Source organism: Vicugna pacos, chromosome 14 (genome assembly GCF_048564905.1).
Source record: "Vicugna pacos chromosome 14, VicPac4, whole genome shotgun sequence".
NCBI classification, from domain to species: Eukaryota; Metazoa; Chordata; class Mammalia; order Artiodactyla; family Camelidae; genus Vicugna; species Vicugna pacos.
The window spans coordinates 34053620-34071743 of NC_133000.1; the positions used below are offsets into that span (position 1 = coordinate 34053620).

The window sequence follows — 18124 nt, forward strand, 5'->3', positions numbered from 1 at the left end:
TGATACGCCTTTCCCTGCATAAGGAGTTCATTCGGAAGTCCCTGGCAGTGTTTCTGATGTCCTAACTTGACATGGTGGCTGTCGGGCAGGAAGAGAGGCCTTGAGCAGAACAGGTGCTGGTCCTGGGAGGCAGGAGACACCGGCTCCAGCCCCAGCTCAACCAGCGCCTCGTTCCGCCTCTCGGGGTTCAGCATCTCATCTATAAGCAAAGGGATGAGACTGTCCCAGGGCAAGCTGCCCAACAGAAATGAAATGAGAGCCATGTAAAGAAAGTTTCCCAGTTGCCACGTTTAAAATGGTAAACAAAGTAACAAACCAACAAACAAAAACCAATACTAGAAACTGATTTTAAGAACAGATCTTACATAATCTACTGTATGTTAAATACTATCATTTTGACATGTAATCAATATAGGAAGTAAAGAGATAGTTTATATACTTTTACTAGACAAGCCTCAGCGTCTGATGTGCATTTGACCTACAGCACATCTCAGCTCAGTCCAGCCTCCTACCCAGTGCTCCTAGCATCCGTGGATTTGGCTACTTTCTTGGACAGCAACTCCAGGGTTCTCACCATGGTCCTGGCTGTAAAGCGGGAGTAAGTGTCCACACTAACCCTAAAAGGATCTCTCTGAAACAAAGGCGGATTCACTTTGAAATGTCTGTAAACCGGCGGGCTGCACCTCCCTCCCCCCTTGGCTACAAGACAGACTTCTTCCTTGCTGATCCCTTTCTGGATGTATGGAAGCAATCCGGCACACAGCCAGGGTGGACTGTCCTCCAGGTAAACTTTCCTGCTCTCTGTGTCCAGTCTCATGAATTCCTCCTTCTCAAACGGGATGCAGAGGAGGGGGATCTTGTCCCTAGATTTCTTGGGGCCACCAGCCAGCCACTTGGACTTGAGCAAGATGAAGAGTGACTCAGTGAATTTCTCGATCTTCTTCTCCACCACCCTGCAGTCCTCGTAGTTTGAAGGCAAAGTCGGTACGTGGCTGCTCGACTACTCCACATGCAGTACAAAGACAAAAAGCTGAGTCAATATCGAGGTGCCATACAGCTCCTCTGCACGTGGAGCTTCTCGAAGGCCTTGGCAGAGAGACAGTCGGTAATGGTGACAAGGCCCACAACATTGCGGTGGGTCTGGAAGATGCTCCACCCAATATCGGGAACATAGTGGTGCCTGTAGTGGATACAGAGTGTCCACTGGGAGCCAAATGGGCTGATATGGCTCACCAAGGTGAGTAGCTGATAGATGCAAAAGAAATTCTCCTCTGACATGATCTCTAAGTATTGGACCACAACGGGACGAGTCTGGTGGTCCTCAGCACACTGCACGTAGTCAGGGATGCTCATGTTGCAGGCCCTGCCGAGAGGGGAGAGGAGATCGAGGTACATAATCTGCTGTGTGCTAAGGGCCCATCTGGGTTGCTGTGACCTGGTGTGTACCAGCCAGAAGGCAAGGGAAGCCAAAGCAAATCCAACGATACAGTTTGTTCTCAGAGTCTGCACATGGCCACTGTAGCTCGGATCACATTACCCAGCTTTTGGTCTAGGCTTCCTGCCTCTGCAGAGAAGGGTCACTTCTTATTTTCTATTTCCAAGCACCTAGCAAGGCCCTGATGCAAAGTCACGGCTCAAAAATGCTGAATAAAGAAATGAACAAAGGAAATGCTTTCCCCAACCCCCTTCAGCAGAATATAAAGAAAAGGACCACAGTAGGATCAAAAGATCTGGATTTCTATCCAATTTATTTGAACTCCTAAGGTTCATAATAATGGATAAGAAAACTTGCCTTGGGGAAGAGTGTACATTTCAGTGGTAGAGCACATGCTTAGCATGTACGACGTCCTGGGTTCAAACCCCACTACCTCATTAAAAAAAAATGACACAAATAAATACACCTAATTACCCAGCTGAAAAAGTATTTTTTAATTCAAAACTCAAAAAAAACCTTGCAATTGACACAACATTGTGAACTTGACTATACTTCAATTAAAAAAAAATCCTTGCCTTACAAGAATATATCTGGATTACGGATGTTTGAAAATGTAATATGCCTAGGGTACCACCTGCATAAAAGGAGGTGACTGTACAAATGTTCTATCCCTCCTTTATGAGATATACTTCCTTTGGGTGGGTTATAACCTCTCAGAGCTAATTTTCTCAGATTAAAAATATAAATATTACCAGATTCTCAGTACTGCTGAAGAATCAGATAACCCTAAGAAAGCATCTGACCCACAGAGATTACTCAATAAATTTTTGTTGAATGAATGAATAAACAATCAAAGTGAATGCTGCTCCCTGCCACAAACCATCATAATGGTACTGCCTGGAATTCCCAAGCCCATGTACACCCGACTCTGCACTAACAATGTGGGTGACCTGGGCAGGCCTGTGTTCTTCTCTAAGCCCCAGTTTAATCATGAATAGAAATAAGGGCAATAACGCAAACCCCAAATTGTTAGTGAGCCAGTAATGAATTGTACCCCAACACTGCAAGATGGAACCATTAAGAAACCTGGGCAAAGGGTCCATATGCCCTCTCCATATAATCTCTTACTACCACATGGGAATCTACATTACATCTCAAAATAAGAAGTCTAATATTTTAAAGAGGTCATTGAGGTTAGGTGAGCTCACTGTCTCAAATAAGGAACACACTGTACAAATAGGACAATGCCCAGCCCATGAGATACACTCAGTTAACATTCCCACTGAACCCACTAGTCCCTCCAACTTAAGAGCAAGAGGATGGGTCCTCGTGGCAACAGGCCACAGCACCTGAATCTAACAAAGCTAATGGTGTCCACTTCCAAGAGCCCCTGTCACCAACCTTGTTCTAATTTTCTATTTGTAATTTTTTACTTTTCATTAAATTGAAACTCCCAATTGCATAGAATTCTTACCAGATATCATGATGGCAGCCCTTCAAAGCCTGACCACAGAGATCATGATGGCAGCCCTTCTTGGTGAAACAATAAAATGAAGAGCCATTTCCACAAGACCTCTGTGTAAATCTACTAGGAGACTTCATCCTGGACTGAGGAAGAGGACTGGGGAGTAGCGGGTAAACTGGGGTACGGAGAACTATGGGCCACCTGTCCCACGATGGACTTTAGACTCACCCTCACCCTCCAGGAACTTCAAAATACACACAGACAGAGTGCTATGGACAAGAATTTTTTTTATAATCAAATTCCTGAATCCCTAGCAGATCTTGTTTCTACCGAGACACAAATGGCTTATGTGTATAATGTTTCACAAAAGCCTTAAAATATTATCACCCCAACTTGACCCATCAAGAAACTGAGGTAGAGAAGTTTATCACATTCTACAAGATTAGAGAGAGGCCACGTCAGACACCGTATTTAAATCCAAGTCCCTGCTCCAGTGCTCACACTAGAAAGTGTCACATACTGCCCCTTTCCTGCCCTCTCCCTGCAATCAATCTCTGAAGAGTCTTTTCCGTGTCACCTGGAATCAAAATCACATCAATTTTTCACAAAGATCTATGTAACTCCTTAGAGGACTTATCAAAATCTAAAGGGTTGGGTTGAGAGGAGAGATTTGCAATTTCTGTTTCTCAAAGGAAACATGGCTTTAAAAGAAACTGAAAAGTACTTATCTAGTCTAAGCCCTCATTGTGCAGAGAAAGAAACGGAGGCTCAGAGGAGAAGATGAAACGGTGTTATTAACAAATATTGCCTCAGCGCAGCACCAAGCCAGCCCTGGGCACTTCTGGGGGAGGATCTGGAAGGCCCAGGAGAATGAGTGTTAGAAAATAGAAAGAGAAGAAGCATATAAGGCCCCGTCTCTACACCACCATACCATGAATTTCCACCAAATTACCCAGTATGGGTGCAGCCAATATTAAGGTTGTCTAAACAGGTTATTGAAACCTGGAATTCTCAACCATAGTGGAAATTCCAGCATTTACTGTGCTTTTTTCCCAGTCCAACCATCAATTCAGTGGACACTCTGTACCAGGGACTACACGAGCCCTGGGGTTCTCACAAATAAAGATCTCTATTACCACGTGTGCAAGCCACATAAAGGCTACCAGAAGAAAAGCGCCCACAGATAAGATGGAATTACTGAAACCTAAAGCATCCAAAGGGCATATATTACTAGGAAAAATGGTGCTCCTAGAAATGGACTCATGGACATAGAAAGCAAACTGTGTTTAGCAGGCAGGAAAGGGGGGATTAACAGATACAAATTGGTAAATATAAAATAAATGACAAGGACCTGCTATATAACACAGGGAAATATATTCAATTTCTTGTAATGAGTTATACTAAGAACAATCTAAAACATATGTATATACATATGCATATGTTTATAACTGAATCTCTGCTGTGCACCTGAAACTAACATTGTAACTTGACTACACTTAAATAAAAAATAATTTAAAAAATAAGTAAAAATAAAAGCAACGCCGTTAAGAAAAAATAAAAGAACACTCTAATCCCCTTAGCTGTAGGTGGTGAAGAATTCTGGTTGCAAGCACCAAGTCCATTGGATCACTCCAGCCCTGGCTGTCACTCTTTCTGAACATCAGGGAGTCACTTGCTTCACTGAGGTTTCTTTTCTCTTCTGTGAAAGGATACAGTTGCAACTAACGATGTATAGAATCTCAGCATTTACAAGTACAACAAATAGTGAAGACTTCCCATGGGCCAGGCACTGGACAGATGAAAAGATAGGGTCCCAGATATATTCATGGGTAGAAGAAGTTTATGCCATAAAGACAATAAATCTTCCTGTTTTGATAGACAGATTCTTTGCAATTCTGATTAGAATTCCTTCAAGGTTTTTCTTGGAATGTAACAAGTGAATTTATGGTCAGAAATAGCCAAGATATTTCTTTAGAACCACCACTGGGGAGGGGTGGATGGGTCATTCATTTCCACTGGTCTTTCTGAAGTGATAAAAACGTTCTGGAATAATAATGGTTGCACCACTGTGAATATGCTAAAAGCTGCTGAATTGTACCATTTAAATGGAAGGACTTCATGGTGTGTGAACTATATCACAATAACGCTGTTACATGAAAAAATATTTCTTGACAAATATTTTTCTGTTTATACCACGAGTGTGTCCCACAATTTAAGAAAAGCAAAAAACCAAAACAAACCAAACTGTGCCAGGAGCTTTTTAGGACTTCAATATCCCTGGGTCTCCAAGGCCTCTGGTGGTGCTGTTCCTGTTAACACACACTAGCTGGGCTGGGCTAGTTAGGGACTGTAACTATCTTTTTAAAATCGACGATCACTCCTTTCATCCTGGTAGAGGGAAGGAAGGAGGATGTCTCAGCCTCATACCTTCAGCTCATTTTTAACAGAACCAAGCCCTGCTTTCACCACTGTAATCCCTCTCACTATAAAAACACGTGACATCAACAAGCACCGCCATCATAACTCCTGAAAGTGTTCAAAGTACTTACATGCAGCAGAAATACTGAGGGAGGAGACAGAAACTCCCTCAGCACTGAGGCTCCCTTTTCCCAACTCCAACCGGAGTAGCAGGGCGTTACAGCCTGAGGCTCTCAGCCCAGGGAGCAGTGCCCACGCCACTGAGCTGGTCCTCCGGGAGCGGGAAAGGGAGAGAAGGGCAGCCCCGGGTGGGAGGGAAAGAGGGGGGGACGCGGGCTGCAGGCCCGCTCAGAGGCCAGCCCGAGACCCAGCCACAGCCGCCCTCCCCGTCCGGGTCCGCAGTCCCCGCCCGCCCAGACACAGCCCTCCCAGGGGCGTGAATAGGCCAGCAGCCAAGGAGAGGAAGCCAGGGAGGAGAGGACTAGCGGGCGGGAGAGGTGAAGGGGACGCCAGCCGCGGACTGAGGGGTTCCGGCTGGGTGAGAGGTGGCAGGTGCACACCTGGCCCTGGACAGCTGTGGCCGGGGCGCCGGGGCAGGTGGCGTTGTGAGAGGGGCTGGCCTGGGCAATTCAGCTGAACACAAGCTGACTGGCGCCCTGGGGGACTGTGACAGGCTGACCGCCCTCCCGCAGCCGCCTGATCCCTTTCCCGGGAGCCCCCCACCTTGCACTTCCACAGTCAGAGGCCCCAGCCCCAGGCAGGAACCAAAGGCCTAATGGGCCACAGAGTTGAGAAGCCTTTGGGCCCGATCCCCGGCTCGGATATGGAGCTTCCAACCAGCGGACCACCTGGCACTACTGCGCATGCGCAGGAGGGCCAGGGATCCTCTCTGAGTTCTGTGAGAGAAGGTGGGACAGCGAGGGAGGTAGAAGATGGGAGCAGGTGGAGCAGAGGGGAAAAGTGGAGGGATACAGATGGACAGGATGAGCAGAGAGTAGGGAGGGATCTGGAGAGGGGAGGGTCTTAGCGGTGTTGGAGAGAAAAAGCTTAACCTCTGGGGCACCCAGAGGTGGCAGACCTGCCTCGGTACCATTCTGTAACCCTTCAAGTCCCGCAGCTCAAGTTTTACCTCCCTGATCCAGCCCTCCATCATATGCTTCTGCAGAAACCCTATGGGGAGCACACCCATTGCCCCCACGCGGACCTGGGTTTTCTCTTGCTCTGAGAACCAAGCACCCGCAGGTGTTGTCGCTCAGAACTACCTTGGGAAAGGTACATAATCCCCTTTTACACGCTGGGAAACAGACAGGCAGGATCACTGCCTTAGCTCCACTTTCCCAGGTGTTGGGCTGGCGGGGAGCGGGATGATACAAGATCAGAGCCCCAGACAGAGCAGACTGCCTGAATGTTGGTGCATAGTCCCCATATCTCCTTGGTAAACCATACCCAACCCTAGTGGAAACATCAAGGGCTCACAGTAGTTCCCTGGGTGTGGGAGAGCTGTCCTCATGTGAAGGAAAAGTCCAGCTGGGCTAACAAGCTAAGTCACAAATCTAAGTGTGGTAAGTGTCGGTTTACTGATCTAAATTCTGCTGGGCTATCTCATATATCTGAAGTTTAGTGTCAGTTTATTGGGCTAACAACCTTACTCGTAATTCCAAGCACAACAGGTGTCAGTAATGTGATCTATTACAAATTGATAAGCTCCAGTGTACTGATTCCTTGCTTTTTGTTCTTTGAGCCTTATTGGCTAATTCCCCCTTACTTGTAATTAAGCCTTTAAAACCTCATGTGCACGTCTTGGAGGTGCTCAGAACTTCGGAGCAGGAGCCCCTCTGAGCCCACCGGCATAATATTTCTGAGTACACCAACACCCCGATTGGTGCTTTTCTTGGCTGGCCTGTTTCCATAACACTCAGCTCCAGTGCCCAGCTTTCTAAGTAGATAGGAGTGTTACCAAGTCGAAATTCTTTCTCCTCAGTGCAGGACAGGACAATAAATTGGGAGACCAGATGTTGGGGCATGGAATAGCAGGTTTCTGTAGACCTAGATGGCAAACTAATGTCCTGGAAAACCATCTCCCCAAGTCACAATTCAGGCTCCTTTCCTATGTGCTTGGTTGTTGCAAACTTCTTAGTGTAGGAATTCCTTCTTGTTAGAATCCTTTCTTCTTGCAGCTATCTGCATGGGTCAGATCCCTGCAAACCTCCAACAAAACAAAAGTTATTTTCTATTATGCAATTTGCTATCTTTTAATGAATGAAAAAGTGTTAAATATCCTTAAAGGTCAGAGCCTTCAGAATAGGATCTCCTGTTTATTTCAGGCTCTAGGCAACATTGTTTTACAAGCCAGATGAAGCCTAGGAAACAGAGCATAGGGTTAAATTCAAAGGAACAGATCTAATATGGAGTCAGATTTGTTCTGTTCTATTACCCGGCCAGAAGCCACTTGAGGATTTAAATCCCTTTAAGTTAAAAATAACTAAAATTTTAAAGGAATTTACATACATATGTGGGAATGTGCAAAGCATATCTGGAAAAGCACCCAATGGATAGTAAACAGTGGCATCTCCAGAGAGGGCTGAAAGAACAGAGGATGAGGGAAATCTTCTTTCACTTGTGTATTTTTGTGCTCTGTTTGAGTTTTTTTTTTAACCATTTGCTTGTATTTCTTTTTCAGTTAAAAAAATGTGTAATGGAGCAAAGGAGTAACTAGCTTAGCAAATAGAGCAGCCATGAAATCACTGAGTCATCACGTTTGATTTAAGCCAGAAAGCATTTATTGACTCTCTCCAATGTGCTCAGTCCTGTTTTAAGACTTCTTTTAATATTATTATTATTACTACTACTACTACTACTACTAATATCACAATTACTATTATTACTATTATTTTATGAAATAATAACACTGTTTACCTCACCCCTGCCCATGGCTGGTGGAAAATCAACTGAGTTTTTACTGAGTTGTTTTCCAAGTAGTAGTGATGAGTTTATAAACAGAACACATCTTCAGGGTAAAATAGGCAGAGTGCTTTTCCAGCAAGCCAGACAGCTATGAAGGGTTTTCAACAGAGGCGCCCAGAAGCTGAGAGAGAAAGCCTCCAGGACACTACAAAAAGCTGACCAAACTGTCTTCTCCATGGCACTACTGAAATAGGAAAGAACAAATCTGACTCCATATTTGATCTGTACTTTTGACTTTAACAAAGCCAAGTTAATATGCTCCGGTCCTTTCATGGGTTATGATGTCACTTAGGAGATGGACAGGTCAACAAGGAACCACTCTGCCGTGGTTACGGAGCCGGGGAAAGGGATGGGCTGCAAGATGTATGACGCAGCGGCAACTGTACCCGTGCTTCTAGGCAGGTATCCAAAATCGCCTCGACAATGTGTCAAACACTTGTGCCCACGTCGTCATCAACAGACATGTATTAAAGACAAATGGAAACATATAAAAGGCCAATACCCTTGATGGGTACACCGTCCAAAGAGCAAAGTCTCAGTTTGACAACTGGCCATCTCGATTCCCTGGGATTCATTCTTGAAGAACCTTAAAAACCACTCCTCTGTCCTCAAGAAGTGCTGCATATTTGTCCTATCTTTGGCTCAGGGATGGAGCACGTTCAAGTGAACTTTAATGTCTGCACAGATTTGACAGTCTTTCTCCAAGTTCACTTGTCCATTCCAAAGAGGCCTGAGCTAAGTCCATCCTCCGTATGATCTATTCCCTCCAGGGACAGCTCATTGAGCCTGCAATTAAAAGCCAAGTGAACAAGACTGTCCTCAGCTAAAATGTTCACCCACCCTTCACTGATTTCTTAATCTCCTCTCCTGGCTAATTGCAACAGACTAACACCTCCCTCCACCAAGATACCCAACTATGTCATTTTGTCCCCCCAAAGAGAAAGTAAGGTCCATAAAAGAGGAGACAACTACATAGTCACCTCTGAATTCCAAGCATATAGTAATGTCAATAAATAGAACTCAGATTATTGATAGTTTCCTTTAAAACCTTTCTGGTTATTTGAATGAGACCTTGGAAGAGAGGTGTTTGCTGTCCAGTATCTTGATCCACAAGACTCTGGAGGCCTTTTTCGGAATGGCTGTTCACTGATTCATTCAAAACACAACTTATCAATCAAGGAGTAGCTGTGCTTTTCTGCGAGGAGGTTGTGGTCACTCTAATGCCAGAACAGCTTTAAACTATATCCTTACTTTGGATTTGTTATTTTTCCCTACTTCCAACAAAATTGACTTTCCTTACTTTCTTGCCTTGAGGAATTTTTTTTCCTCTTTCACCCTTTAGTAAACCAAGATTCTCAGGATTGGCTAGGCCCATAATATGATCACCCATCCAACTCCTATTTTGAGAGGCCTGGGGCTCATCTCCTCCCCTCCTGTCAAGGCAACTGAAAATAAGTTCAGGAGCCAAGCAGCACCCCACGGCTTCTAACACTCACGTATCTCCCAGAATCCCTGCTTTCTCGTTTGTCTTGGCTTCTGAGAATTTCCCCTCACTTTCTTGACAATTAGTTGTGCAGCTTGAAAGATGAGGAAGGAAGGTTTTATTTGTTAATCAGCATTTTAAAGCACTTGTCTAATGAAGGTTTCTAAGAGTTTCTAGAACCCTCCATTGCCGAGACAGAAACCACACTAGACATTTTCTAAATTTAGCTCTCATGTGCATTTTTTCTTTGCTTTTGTTTTCTTAACTGCTAACAGACATTATTTAATTAAAAAAAAATAAGGCCCCAAAAAGGATATAACACTGAAGGGGCAAACAAAATTAAAGGGCAAAGACAGAAAAATGATAACTACTCTACAAAGTTAATATAATACATACACTATGTATCAGATCAGAAATTCTCAGTAACAGCTAATTGAAACATGACCATGAGGTAAAATTACTCTCCTGTCAGGACATGGCCAACAGAAAATACAATTAAACCAACACACTAATATCCTAAGTCTGGCAAGGTACAGAACGCTACAAGCTAAATGTGTCTACTTCTTGAAATGTGGGAGACTCACCAGCTCTTCTCTGTGGAGCCTGAGCCCACGGGAGGACGGTGAAGTGAGCTCTGTAAGTACCCAATTAGCAAAGTGAGTGATGAATAAATAGACGTGAGCTTTGATGACAGAGATGATACTACTCTTCATTTGTCCTTTAAAGTATGACTTCACTTTCAGTGATCAATACTTCGGCGTCTTCAGGATTTGAGATTTTAGGAAAATGCACAGCCTGGGCCAAGACCTCCTATTTAAGCTCGTGACACTGCATGTAGATGTTTCAAGGGCACCTCCAACTCCACCTGCAAAGAGCTGTCTTCACGGTGCCCCTCCCATAGCCGTCCTGCCCAGGGCCTCTGGGCGGGGGGTAAGGTCTCCCTGCGTTTACCAACTCAGGCCCATCACTCACAGATGCGAATGGACCCCTCCTTCAAGGACCAGATATCCTCAGTCACCGAGTCCCACCACCCTAAAGTGACCTACCAGATACTCACTGGCACTCACTCAGCACTGACTCTGTGCTGGAGACCATGCTGCATACTGCACAGTGTATCTCACTGGATCTCCACAACAGTCCTGGGAATTGGGTACATCACTGCTTCAATTGACTAGATAAACTGTTTCAATTCCTTGCGTGTGTCATTCAAATTGACACGGCTACTAAGCCATAAGCCTGGGCCTGAAAACAACTTGAAAATTGAACACTGCTACACCTCGCAGTCACCCTACACTGACTCATCACATCACCTCCTGCCAAGCCTTCTAAATGTTTCCAAGCATTCTACAAGACAAATGTGAACTACGAGAGCACCCCACTCTCCTACTTAAAATCTGTCAATGATGGTCCACTGCCCTTAGGAGAAAGCCCCACCGGGCTTGAGCACAGCCTAAGTCCCCAGCATCCGCGTTCCCTGCGCGGCCGCGCCACCTCACCCACCACGCAGCCCTGCACATACCGTGTCCAGGACAGGGATGCTGACTCCGCACAACCCAGGGCTTGTCTCACTCGAACAATGATCACTTTCTTCAGTGTTCATCTTCTTCATTGCTGACTCTCACAAAAATATTTTCTCATGATGAATCAATATCTTTTTCCTTACAAATTCTCATCATTGATAATGAGCTCCCCCCAAAAGAGAGAAGACATAATTCTCAGTCTCCTTATTTGTAAAGTGAGAATAACAAGGAAATATGAGAGGTTTCAAGAGAAATAATATTCATGTGAGGCTGAGGGACAATTCCATCATACAGTAAGCACTCAATATGTACTTACTTAATATTAATAAGAATATATTGCATTCCAGCAACCTTCAATCAATGTTTTATGACATTGTCTAACAGACTACTGACAAACTGTTGGACGAGCCCCTTAGAGCAGATCACCACAAGCATACTGGGAGAGGTAAGCGCTGACTCAGTTACAGCTGCAGCCACCCAGCACTACGGGGCGGGGGCAGTTTGCTCAAACTCTTAGATGTTGCTTGAGCATTTAGTTCTCGTTATTGAATAAAGACAGGTGTTCTTTAGTCAAATCTCCTGAAACATAAATCTTCAAAGATTGATGCAAATTAGGTTTCAAGTACAACACTCTCACTAGAATTTATTTGAAAATTATAGTCTTAGCTACTCCGCACATCAAAAGGGCATAATCTTAATGTATCTGACTAAATACACTGAAAGGGTTGTTTAAAAGAAATTAAGAAGAAGCCATTCTGAATAAGCTCTCAGTATCATCTGCACAAAGCCCCACCCATGGGTCTCATTTCTCACTTCCACATAGGTGTTTTCAAGTAGCTTACCTTGGGTCTTGGTTTCTTATAACACGGGGCGGGGAATAGTTGTGGATAGATTTATGTAGCAAATATATACCTAGGGTATTTGCTGTGAAGGAATTCTAGAAATAAGAAGATTGATATATAGTCCCACCCATAAGAAACTCAGCCTTTCCATTTACAACAGCATTAAGAATAAAGTGAGAGATACATTTAACAAAAATTTACAAGATTTGTACATTGAACTTTTTGAAGTATCACCAAAATAAATTTTAAAAGATCTACATATATGGAAGACATTCCATTTTCATGGAATGATTGACAATATTATTAAAAATGTTAAGACTCCTCAAAGTGATCTATATATTCAGTGGAATCCCTATCAAAATTCCAGCTAACTTCATTGCAAAAATTGAAAAACTGAACCCAAAATTCATATGGACGTGCAAGGGGCCCAGGACAGCAAAAACAACCTTGAAAAAGAAGAGTAAAGTTGGAGGACTCACTTTAAAGTGTACTAAAATGCTATAGTACTAAGTCAGTATGATACTGGCATAAGTTTGGATAAATATATCTAAGAGACACAATAAAAACCCACGGGGAAAACTTACATTTACAGACAGTTTTCCACTAGGGGGCCAAAAACACTCCATTGAAAGAATAGTCTATTCAACAAATGGTGCAGGGACAGCTGGGTGTCTGCAGGCAAAAGAATCAATCTGGAATCTGAACACCCATATTTTATATAACAAATAAAATTAATTCAAAATAGATCACAGACAGAAATGTAAAAATTAAACCTATACACTTTCTAAACGAAAACACAGTATAAATCTTTGTGGGCCTAGGATAGGCTTTTGTTTCATAGATACAAAACCAAGAGCAAAAATGATAGAAGAAAAAAGCAGATAAACTGGACTTCATCAAAATTAAAACCTTTTTCTTACAAAGGACATCATCAAGAAAGTGAAATGAGAGGGAAAATGGGTATCTCAAGTTAGAGAGTGCATGCTTAACAAGAAAAATAAAATAAATCATTACATAACTACCTCCCCTGTAAAGAAATTGTTTTAATGTTTAAAAAAATATAGTGAAAGGACAATGTGCAGAATAGATGAAAAATTTTACAAAGCATTTATCTAATAAAAGAGTAGTATCCAGGATATATAACGAATGCTTTCAACTGAAAAATACAAGGAAATAGGCCCAATTTTTAAATTTACCACGAATTCAAATAGATATACAAATGGCCAATAAGCATATGAAAAGATGCTCAGCATCACTAGGGAAATCAAAAACAAAATGGGATCTCATTTTACACCCACTAGGATGGTTATAACCAAAACATGGACAATAACAAATGTCATTCAGGAGGCAGAGTAACCTCTTATGCGGCCAGGGGAAAGGGACAATGGTGCAGCTTCTTTGGAGAAGTCTGTTATTTCCTCAAAAGCTTAGAGTTATATGGCTCAGCAATTCCACTCCTATATGTAGAGTCATCCCTCAATACCCTTGGGTGGTTGGTTTCAGGAACCCCACACCCTGGATACCATAATCCAAGGATGTTCGAGTCCCTTTACAATCAGCCATCTGGATCCATGTAGTGGAAACTACAGATATGGCGGGCCAAATGTACAGCCAACAGAATGAAAACATATTCTCATAAAAAATTTCACATCAATATACATAGCAGTATCATTTAGAGTAGCCAAAAGTTACTAACAATATCCACCCATCAATGAATGGATAAACAAAATTATCAAGAATAGGCCCACAAACTTTTGGTCATTGAAACTTTGACAAAGGAGGCCAGAGCATAGAATGGAGTAAAGACAGCCTCTTCAGCAAATGGTGTAGGGAAAACTGAACAGCTGAATGTAAATCATTGAAGTTAGACTACTTCCTCACAGCATACACAAAAATGAATTCAAAATGTGTTAAAGACTTAAACATGTAGACAAGACAGTATAAACCTCTTAGAAGCAACCATAGGCAAAACATCTGACATACATCTCAGCAATGTTTTCCTAGAGCAGTCTACTCAAGCAATAGAAAAACAACCAAAAATATACAAGAGGGATCTAATTAAACTTACAAACTTTTACACAGCTAAGAAAACCGTAAGCAAAACAAAAAGACAACCAACCTATGGAATGGGACAAAATATTTGCAATAAATGAAACTGCTAGGGGCTTAATTCCCAGAATATGTAAACAGCTTTTACACTTAATAAGAAAAACAAACAATCAATTCAATTCAAAAATTTGCGGAAGTCCTAAAGCAACATTTCTCCAATGAAGACGTACAAGTGGCCAGTAGGCACATGAAAAAATGTTCAATATCATTATCAGAGAAATGCAAATCAAAACTGCAATCAAGTGTCACCTCTCACCAGTCAGAATAGCCATCTTTCAGAAGTTCACTGACAATAAATACTGGAGAGTCTCTGGAGAATTGGAAACACACCTACACTGTGGTGGGAATTCAGTTTGGTGGAGCCATTGTGGAAAACTGTATAGATGTTCCTCTAAAGACAAAATATTGACCTCCCATATGAACCAGCAATTCCACTCCTGGGCATATATCCAGAAGGAACCCTAATTCAAAAAGACACCTACACCTCAATCTTCACAGCAGCACTATTTACAATAGCAAGACATGGAAACAACCGAAATGTCCACTGACAGATGGCTGGATAAAGAGGTTGTAGCATATTTGTCCAATAGACTACTATTCAGCCATAAAATAATAATAAAATAATGCAATTTGTAGCAACATCAATGGACCTGGAGAATGTCATTCTAAGTGAAGTAAGCCAGAAAGAGAAAGGAAAATACCATATGAGATTGCTCACATGTGGAATCTAAAAAAAAAAGAAAGAAAGAAAAAAAAAACTTATCTACAGAACAGAAACAGACACAGAGACTTAGAAACCAAACTATGGTAACCAGTGGGGAGAGGGTGTGGGAAGGAATAAATTGGGAGTTCAAGATTTGCAGATACTGAGTATGTAAAGAATAAACAGCAAGTTTATACTGTATAGCACAGGAGAATATATTTAATATCTTATAGTAACTTATGTTTAAAAAGAGTATGAAAATGACTACAGGTATGTTCCTAATTAACTGAAATGTTGTGCGGTACACAAGAAACTGACACAACATTATAAACTAACAAGACTTCAATGAAAATATTTTTAAATAGACCAAAAACGAAAAAAAAATGGAAAATGATGTTATCAAACAAAAAGAATTAAAGTACTGATTCAGGCTACAATATGGATGAACCTTGAAACTTTATGCTAAAATAAGCCAGACACAGAAAGCCAAATAGTGCCCTTTAAAGTGAACTGTATCTAAGCATTTATTTTACTACCCCTGTAAATTTTCCAGAGGTTTGAAATCTATCAATATCAAAATAAAATGTATTATACATTAAAAACTTATAACGCTTCCTCACAGGAGGGCTTTTATTATTAAATGCAGAAACGCATATAAAGCTCTTGGAAAAATACTTTGCACCTCCACACAAAATCACTGCTGTCACTGCCACTCAGAGGGTGGTGCCAGCACTGATGAGAGCTGCCTCCACTCGCTCCCGTGCAGACAGTTGTGAAGGCGTGAGCTCTGACAGGCAGGATGAGCGTGAACCTGGGTCAGACACAGCCACGTCCCAGGATCTGCGTTACCCAACTTTCTTATACAAACTGCAACATGTAATGTAAACACGCTAGATGGATGTATCTTACAACACAGGGAATACAGACAATGTTTTACAGTAACTATAAATGGAGCATCTATTGTACACCTGAAACTAATATCATATTTTAAATCAGCTATATTTTTATAAAAAATTAAAAAATATTTTTAAAATGCTATCACTTTAATATTCAATTCAGTTTTTAAGTAACTACTAAACAGCTCAGAATGTATAAAAGCATTTAATTGTGCTGTTTGTTTACATATTTATTTACATTCAGCCTCTTGCTAAAAGAGAATTTAAACAATTCTTTTATAAACAGCTTAAGAACCATAACAACAAAAAGGCAAAACTGAGAGTGAAGAGAAAATGGATATTCAATACTTAAATGAAACCAGGGGGAGATAAACTCATAAAAATGGATTCCATGAAGTCAGGGCAAGTGTTAAAGGCTGACTAGAAATTCAGCTGTAGGATTCTTGGCAGCTAAATCAAAAAGAAAAGATGATGGAGCGGCTGGTAGAGCGTGTGCTTAGCGTGCATGGGGTCCTGGGTTGAAGCCCCAGGGCTTCCACTAACAGATAAATACATCTAATTACCTGCCCCCCAAAAGAGCCCCAAAGAAAAGAAAAAGAGAAATTTCTTTCCCAAAGAACCCTGATATTAAATTTGGATTAAATATTTAAAAAAAGAAAAAAGAAAAATACAAAAGATAAGTCACACTGTGAAGGAAAACCCCAGCTGGGCTAACAAGCTAAGTCACAAATCTAAGTGTGATAAGTGTCGGTTTAGTGATGTAAGTTTTGCTGGGCTACCTGGTAAATCTGAAGTTTAGTGTCAGTTTACTGGGCTAATAAGCTAACCCGAAAATCCAAGGTCAACATTTGTCACTAACGTGATCTGTTCCAAGTTGATAAGCTTCAGTGTACTGATTCCTTGTTTTTGTTGTTTGAACCTTATTGGCTAATAGACCCATACTTGTAATTAACCCTATAAAACCTCATGTGCACATCTTGGAGGTGCTCAGAGCTTTGGAAAAGAAACCCTTCTGAGCCTGCCAGCGTAATAAATCTCAGTACTCCAACCCTCTGTGTGATTCTTGTTTCTTGGCTGGCCTGTTGTTTCCATAACAACACAAGCGATAATGCCCGTGAGATAAATCTGGGGAGGCTGCTGGCAGATCCCCATGTCTCACGTGAGAAAATCTGAAACATCCTTCTCACCACTCAGAGTCATCATAAGCCCACCCCACACTTCCCGCCGTTAAATGCAGGAGCACGGTTAGGGCCCAGCCTTTACTGTCTTTGTGTCATCACAGTGATACAGGATGGAAGGGGGAAGAGCACTGCCATTCAAGGAAGGCCGCAGCCATTGACATCAAAATGGTGAAGGATTCAACCCCCAAAAGGCCTTGAGGCTCAGGATGAAGAGATTTAACTTCTAGCAGATCTTGAGATTCAGTAAACACCCATTGTAATAGTAACGTGGTGAATAACATGCCCCAGGCAACATGGCAGTCCCATGGCTAGCCACAAAAGATCAAAGGGTGGGAAATGGCCAACTCCCTGGGAATCCCAGCCCCTTGCCTTTAGGCTGGTCCTTCTACTTATTAGCATATGAAACCACCAAGCCCAAGAAAACAAGCAACACAGCGCCACCTCGCGGTCACCACTCTCTCTCCCTCTTTGGAGAAGGCCCACACTCTGTCTGTGGAGTGTGTACCTACTTCTAATTTGTGCATCAAACCCCCACACCTCGTGACGTTTCTCTTCCATTTCAATGTATCTCTCTGAATATATATACCTTTACTCAACACTGGCTTGCTCTTGAATTCTTTACTGCATGAAGTCAAAGAACAAAATCTGGTGGGGCACATTCCAGGGGCTAAACGAAAGGGTGGGGCACAGCCCTTCTCATGCCCAACGCTTTTTATTCTTGTATCAACAGGACTGGGCTGTGAAGCGAGGTCTGAGTCCCCAGCTAAGGGACAGAACCAGCCTCCAGGGCTCCAATTTGCGGGCAGCCTCTCGCCAGCTTGGGCCTTGGGGTCTGCCAGGATCTCTGTGTTTCTCTGTTGTGCTGACTCCCCAGCCAGACAGCGTAATCCTAGGCCTATCCCCACAAAACCCTTCTCTTCAAAATACAAGCACATCATGTCACAATCCTCTTGTTCAACCAGGAAATGATCAGCCCACTTTTTTCTCCCCAATAAAGTACCCAACTGTCCTCGCTCCCATCACATCACTTCTTTATTTGTGAGAACTCTGCACTCGCCACACCCCATCCTGAACACAGGTGTCTTGTTGGCTGTGACCGAGATGTTTC

General features: G+C 42.5%; 1 protein-coding gene across 1 annotated transcript in view; it reads right to left on the reverse strand.

Moving 5' to 3' along the window:
* Window positions 1–791: 791 nt before the first annotated feature.
* LOC140701239 (uncharacterized) overlaps window positions 792–18124 on the reverse strand; it is a 133537-nt gene continuing 116204 nt past the window's right edge. Inside the window, exon 3 of the transcript XR_012080212.1 lies at window positions 792–1000. The gene's annotated coding sequence lies outside the window, so the exon portion shown is untranslated. The remainder of the gene's footprint in view (window positions 1001–18124) is intronic.